Raw genomic sequence first — 8,009 nt, forward strand, 5'->3', positions numbered from 1 at the left:
TAAAATAACAAACAACTTAATTGATAATATTTTAAATAATATAAAATTGTCAATTAAGGTGTTTATGTTAATAAATGCCTTATTTGATGATGTTATATAAATTATAAAATTAATAATTAAGATGATCATATTAAAAAACATCTTAATTGATGATATTTTATAAATTAAAACAACAATTAATATATATATATGTTACTAAAGACACATTTATCATTTGGATATTTATTATTGGCAAAATAAAATAAAAAGATTGCCAAAAATATTATCAAAAAAATTATAATAATTATACAAAAATTAATAAATATAAATTTTTTAAATTCAATGAATGAATCTAAATACAAAATATTTTAAAAATTAAATAAAACTCTTACTTTTTTTAGTATTGCATTTTTTTAAAAAATTCAAGATTCTTCTATTCAAATAAGTCTTTTAACTTTTTTACTGAAACTACATGCCATTTAAGATTGTAAAGGACACGTGTTGGTCATGAGGTGGCTCGTGGGAGGCAATGACGTAGTTGACACGGATGGTTTTAAATTTTTTTTTTGTTTGAAATACCTTTGAAGAAAATTTTAAAAAAAAATCAGGATTGGAATAACCTTGGCCGTTGATAACCTAAGAAAGATCTTTTGAAGACAATAATTTCGTAAAGTTTTAAATAGAAATTAAAATTTCATAAAAAAATATTAATGTAAATAAGCAACAAAATAATAGTAATAAAAAATAATTTAATATATGATAAATTATAAAATAATCCATACAAGAGAAATTGTTATATATACATGCACTTACTGTATTTTATTTTCAAATGTCAAAACATATTATTTTTATGCGGTCAGAGGGATTGGTGGGTTACCTTTTGCGAGGGCTCCATAGAAGGTTAAAAATAAATATATGTTTTATATATTTTAATTGATATAAGTAATTAATGTTTTTCAAAATTTATTTTAATAAAATAAAACGTAAGATAAAATATGAAATTAGTAGTTAAATATTTTATTTAAAAATAAAATATATATTATATCTTTATTAAAGAATTGACTTTGAATCTTCTTCTTTTAAAAGTTATAAAAAAAAATAAAATTAAAAATAAATATAATTTTCATGGATTCTATATTTTTATATAACAAGTATATTACATATAAAATAAATAAATATTTCAAAAGCTTTATTATTATTATTATTATTATTTGCTAAAAGAACTCACAAGTAACCATCTAAAAATTCATAATTTTAACTACCATGAAATCCTTATATAACCCATAAGATATTACACAATGCTGATCCGAGATTCGAAAATAACATATTATTGGGGTTCAAAAGCATATTCAATTTTATTTTATTTAATTCAATCACGTATATTGTTTTTATGCTCTCATTTTTTAAAATTATCAAAATAATAATATAAATAAAATATCTTTAACAAAATATATAGTTTATTAAAAAATCATAAAAGAATAAAAACAAAAAACAATTTTAACATTTACATTATAATTAATTAATATAATTGTATATTGTATTTTTATCATCACAAAATTAATAATTGAATGATATTTAATTTATTGTATTTGATTAAATGCATATTTGTTAGTAACATTTTTACTTTAGTTTTTATTTAATAAAAACATTTTAATCCCATATTTGTTAGTGCTTTAATTTATTTTTTAATTAAGATTTTGATTTTTTTATTGTTTTTGTGATTTTTGGGATCTTATTGAATTTTTTCTGTCATTTAAAAGAAAACTTAAAGAAGGCTTAATCCACAAAAATCGAATTAATATATTGTTAGAGATCGAAGTGTTGAAGGAGAATCGAAGCTTTGCATTTGTTTGGTGAATATGATGATGATGAGGTGTTGGAAAATCGCTTCTCTTCCTTCTTCTTCTGCCATTGATCTTCTTCGACGTTTGGAATTGGGTAACCCCAAATCTCTCAATTCTCTTCCCTTCCCTTTGTTCAATTGTTTTTATGCTTTAAATAAGGAAAGCCTTCTCTTTTATTGTTAAAACTCTTACTTCTCTACGACCCCCTCCAAGAAATCCACGTATGTGTTTGATAAAATTGATGATGCCTTGGCTTTGTTCAATCACACGCTTCATACCCATCCCCGCCCTTATATTGTTGAATTTAGTAAATTATTATCAGCCATTGTTAGAATGAGGCATTATGAAATTGCTATTTCTCTGTTAAGACAAATAGAATTAATAGAAATTCATCACAATGTTTATACTCTCAGCATCTTGGTTAATTGTTTTTGCCGCTTGCATCGTATGGATTTTGGGTTTTCTGTTTTGGGGAAAATATTGAAGCTGGGCATTGAACCTGATGTTATAACATTTTCCACTTATAGTACAATGATCAAAGGACTTCGTAAAGAAAGGCTGCTGAATGAAGCATATGAATTGTTTAGGAAAATGCAAGTGGATGGTTGCATGCGAAATAGTTGCTCTTATAATGCCATGATCCAAGGATGTCTTCACAACAACGACATATCACGGGCAATACAAATTCTTCATGAAATGGTTTAGAAAGGATTTTCTGCAGATGTATCCATAGCAGCCAGGGTAGTGGATCTATTGTCTAGTGATTCAACAGGTGAATCTTTTCTTGTGCTAGTTCAGAAATTGTGAATGATATCAAAGTGTTAATATGGAATAATCTCCTCTCAATTAACATTGCTGTAGTAAATCTAGACATGATTTATAATGTGTACCTGCTAGTAAATATTCTAAGCAGTCCCAAACTGGATAGTTCAGATTCATAAAGTCAAACCACCAAATAATGGTGGGGAGAGTTTCTGCTTCCAACTGTTGGCAGATCTTGAAATGGATATGGTAGTTGTATGCTTGAGTCTTGGAATCATAGATTTTATGATGCAGCAACAAATGATATTTATTAATGCACCTTTTCTTCTGTCCTGAATTAGTAAATTGTTATTGTTGTATTCTAATTACATTTCATTTTGAAATAGAGTTATAAGGATGGTGAGGATTGGAAGAGGAGAATTCCTTGTAATCAAGGAATCTGAGTACCTCGTTAATGGTGAATTTTGTGTTGACAAAGGTGCATCTCCTAAAATGTTGAATTGCGTCCGATAGGTTATTTTTTTTTTAATGTAATTTTCATTAGATCACAAATGATGGGAGGGCATTCCTCTACCCAATAACATCACATAGTACTTCTCAAAGAAAGTGCATATTTTGCAAGTCTGTGTGCTGCTCATTTATATCAGAGAAAAGTTTTGAGCTTCTGAGTTTAGCTGATTAATAATGCTGAGTGCATCTCCCTCAATAATTACAGACTTGAATCCCATATCCTTTGTGACTACAATGGCCTTAATTGCCGCCAAAGCTCTGCAGTTATAAATCTCTGACTTGTTTTTCAGTAGTTGAGCATGGTCCTAAGACGAATGCAATTTCACCCCTGGTCACCACACCAATTCCGCATAAACCTTGCTCTGGTGCTTTCCATCTAGCTACGTATCCCATAGAGTTAATTTTAGTGCTTAGCTGGGCTCTTTTATAGTCTTTCAGATATTTGGCAATAAAGGCAGCTGTTTCCTCTGCTTGCCTGCACATGTTTCTCTTAACTGCTAGGTTCTTGCTACGCTAAATCGCCAAACAAGCTACCAATCCATCTTGATACATTGGATGGCCATCCCTTTTGAGCTTCATGTTCGCACATTTCCAGGCATCATCCACATTGACACTATCCCCATACTTCCCTTGCTAGATTACAGCCTGAGGTATGCATTACTGTTTCTTCTTGTTGACCACATGTCGGATACATCATTTGAGCTTCATTTTCGATTTCCTGAGGTTGCTAAAAACAAGTAGAATTCCATTGTTTAATCTCCAACCAAACACTTTAATTTCATTTGGAACATCCACCCTCCATAGCTTCTGTCAAAACTAGTCATCTGCTTGTCCATATTCCTATTCCATCGCAGTTGTAACAGCAGAATATATCCAATTCAATGATATTCCGAGCCATGCAGATGCTTCTCCTTGTGAATGATGGATTTGTAGCTAAGAAAAAGATGACTTAGGAAAACCAATGAGTTTGGTTTTTTCAACAAGTGCCTCATGTAAATTCCTTTAGTATATTTAATATTAAAATATTACTATAAATAATAATTTAATTAATCTAAAAAAATATTTTAACACTATTGAGTAAAACCCTTTATTATTATTTATAATAAAATTAAAAAATAAAAAGTTAAGCTGTGTGAATTTATAAATGGGGAATACTAAAAAGTATAAAGGAAAGGAATGGACTACAATATTTTAACTCAACTACCATTGGATTAACAAAAAAAAAAAAAAAAGTAGAAAAGAGATGTAGCAAATACTTATATCCTAAATTAAAATAAATAAATAAATAAATGTCCCATGAATGAAATAATTTTTTTATAAATTTATCTTGTTACAGAATAAATTGCTTTGAATTGAATCTAACATGCTTTGAATGTAAATCTAAACTAAGAAACCGAAAATGGATAGTTCAAATAACATCAAAATAGTGGTTAAAATAAGGAAACTGAAAATAACTAGCTTACAACCAAAATAACTACCTTCTAACTTCCAACAATAGAATGATCTAGCAACTTCCTAAAATTTGATCCAAACAACTTCTAAATTGCAAGAACAGAAAGTAAACAAAGATCAAAACATAATGGAAAGGCAAGTAATAAAGAAAATTGCAAGTAATAAAAAAACATAAATCGAAACAAAAAAAAATTTTTAATATGGAATTTAACCGAACATGGAGAAAAAATTAGATCAACACTTGTACAAATCAAATGAATTGGAACTAAGCTAAAGTAAACTAGACCTACAAGATTAATATCAAATTCAACAAAGAAATCAAAGAAAACAATAAACAATCTGGCTCACAAATCAATAATTCATACTTAAGTAAATGGGAAAAATTTAGATCACAAATCTATAAGGCAATATAGCATGCAAAAGTTTATCTATTTAGTTATCCAAATCAAAACCGAATTCATTTCTTCAAACTAAGACAGCAAATTACCCTTGGACTACTTGTTACCTCTTTAACCTAAAAGTTAATTATTTTTTCAAATTTCTAGAAAATTTTAAATGTTGGATCTTGTAGGACCTCACATTGTATTTCTAGCTCTTAACAATTCCATAGATTTTTCATCTGATTCTTTCTTTATCTTCAAAGTCCAACAGTCCAGCTTTGATCAAATCTTTGACTTTGTATTTCAGTTCAGGGCAGTTCTCTATTGATTGTGCTTGATTGCCACTATGGTAATCACACCGTGCATGGGCATCATACAATCTTGGGTAAGAAGGCTTCAAAGGTTCTAGATTCATAGGTTTCAGAAGGTTTCTTTGGACCATTTGGGGTAATAGTTCAAAGTAAGTCATGGGAGTTGGTTTAATCCAACTCATCGTTTGCTTATTTGTTGATCCTTTTAACCATTTGTCTTTTGGCTAGGCTTTGTAACTGATTTAACGGTGGATGTAGTGGTTGGGCTAGGCATATAAGCAAGTGTTTAAGGGACAAATATTGGTTGAAAAATTATTGTTGGTGTTGGCTGATAAGGATAATAGATTGATACCTCATAAGCATGATGCACTGGGTAATGATAAAATAAAGTGAAGTTTCCAAATTATTACCCTTCATGGCTTTCAATCTAAGTTGCATTTCTATCATCTTTCTTTGTATCAGTATTCTCCTATTTTCCAAGCTTACCGTTCTTGATTGCATTTTCTATTATCTCCCTAATAAACACCATATTGGTAAAGTTTTTTGTGACGTGCCTAATGGGTTTATCGAAGTATAGGGCTCGAAGGGTATTGACAAACAGGATGGTTATTTCTTTTTAGGTCAGTGGTGGTTACACTTAGGCCGCAAGATCTCTTCATCTATGGGCATAATCTTTAAAAGTCTTAATAGCTCTTTTTTTCATATTCTATAAGGTCAACCTATCAGGTGTCATGTTTACCACATGTTTATATTATGTAATAAAAGCCTTGGTTAGATCTTTCCAAGAATAAATTCTATTCTGTTCCAACTACACATGCCATTTTGTTGTAAATCCGATCAAACTATTCTAGAATTAATGTATCGAGAGTTTATCATTGTAGGTATGGTTAGTCATTTTCTTACAGAACATCATAATATGTGCCAAATGACACTTTGTTCCATTATACTTCTCAAAGTAAAAAACCTTTAACATTGCAAGGATAACTAGTTCATGAATAAGCTAAGCTCATTGGCATCAACATTTCTAAAGATATCGCTTCCTTCTACTGCTTTAATTCTTTCTTTCAATAAATTGCACTTGTTTTTCATTTTTGTACTCTTTACCAGCTCAAACACCCATTTCAGCTTCATCCATTGATTGGGATCATCCAGGTTAGGTGTCATGATGGGATGACAAGGAATAGACCTAAGATTAACATTTTTTTGAATCGATGATGGTTTGGCAGAAGTATCAGTATGAATATAAGGCAGATGGTTTGTTGATGGTGCTTGTGTAGTATGGGGATTCTAGGCATAAAGATGTGTGAACTTAAGTGGGTGCAATGGTTTTGATAACAACTCCTTCCCTTGTCCCTGATGTTTCACTAATTCTCTTTCTTTTTAAAAGCCCTAACAATATTTGCTTCAACTCCATTAATTGTCTTTCAACTCCATGTCTTATTTCTATAACCATTTTTTTTATCTCTTCTTGAGCTTATTCAACTTTCTCAATCTTGTTGTCATTCTCATTCTCTATGATTCTGCGTATTGTATAAGTGAGGAATAAACTAGTCTTATTTTTTAGGATAGGCTACCTTTAGAACTTTCAAAACGTCTCTCAATTTTTCCTTCTGATGTCCACTAAGAAAATGTCTTATTTCAAGGGTTTAAACTAAAAAGTTTATGTTACTACTCTTATTGAATAAATGCTACAAAAGAATTTCTAACTTTGTGTAACACATAAAATGTGTTTGTGAATGCATGAATATAATAATGCATCAAAAGGATATTATGAAATACAAACATGCTTAAGATAATGGATTTTCATATGTACAAGGTCCAAACTATAAAAATCACATCACCTATAAATATGAATGCAAGAAATGAAATGTCATGCTATAGGAGTGGTGAGGTATGTTCATATGAAATGCAATTTGTACAATGCATCATATTATTCATGAATCCACATGCAAAAAATACAATGACATTCTTCTTGTGTAATGAGATGTATGCCTATGACTTACGCACCATGCTTATATGAAATGTATTGACATATTGTACACATAAGATATTTTTACATGAAATGCAATGCATGTGTTATGCAAACCCATTAAAATTAACATGACCCTTAAGATGTGCATGAGATGGAATGCATGTATTATCTATTAAGGTGTGCATAAGATGGAATACATGTACTATCTATGTGCATGAAATGGACTGTATATATTATCTTATTATAACTCCAAACACATGATAAAAATGTATTAAAAAAGGATCAAGTGAAATAAAAAAGATGCGACAACATTTAGGCTTAGAACTATTTTTCTCTTTTCCCAGAAAAAGGAAAAATTCAAGAACAATCATCTTTTTTTTTTGTTTTTTTTTTTTATTTTAAGAAGAAAATCAAATAGATTGACTAGGATTCAAAGATTTTTATCATTTTTCGAATTTTGTTGTTGTTTTAGTTTTTTTATTAGGCAAATAAAGAAATTAAGAAAAACCCTCTCTTTTTTTTTTGAAAATTTGTTTTTTGTTTTTTTTTTCTTTTATGCAAATCTTGGACAAAGACCAGACCAATATGTCTAAACAAAATTTATTGGATGGACCTTTTTATTTTCCTCTTTTTATTTTCTTATTTTTTTTTCATCTGTTACTTATTTTCAAACTATTCCTTGACTTCCCAAAATGACATATTAACAAAAAACCTATTCTTGAAATTCCATGAAAACCTATCCTGATAAGCTATCTAAAATGAATGTTTCTGATGCTTCATGCTAAAAATGATGTATGCA

At 29.2% G+C, this 8,009-nt stretch overlaps 1 long non-coding RNA gene across 1 annotated transcript; it reads left to right on the forward strand.

Moving 5' to 3' along the window:
• The first annotated feature begins 1,447 nt into the window (after window positions 1–1,447).
• On the forward strand, window positions 1,448–2,922 carry LOC149512224 (uncharacterized). The gene is made up of 2 exons (XR_016332864.1): window positions 1,448–1,917; window positions 2,351–2,922. It is a non-coding gene; the product is annotated as an uncharacterized LOC149512224 (long non-coding RNA).
• Window positions 2,923–8,009: the final 5,087 nt, after the last annotated feature.

Source organism: Durio zibethinus, chromosome 23 (genome assembly GCF_047325235.1).
Source record: "Durio zibethinus cultivar Kanyao isolate XHJ-2024 chromosome 23, ASM4732523v1, whole genome shotgun sequence".
In the NCBI taxonomy this organism is placed as follows: Eukaryota; Viridiplantae; Streptophyta; class Magnoliopsida; order Malvales; family Malvaceae; genus Durio; species Durio zibethinus.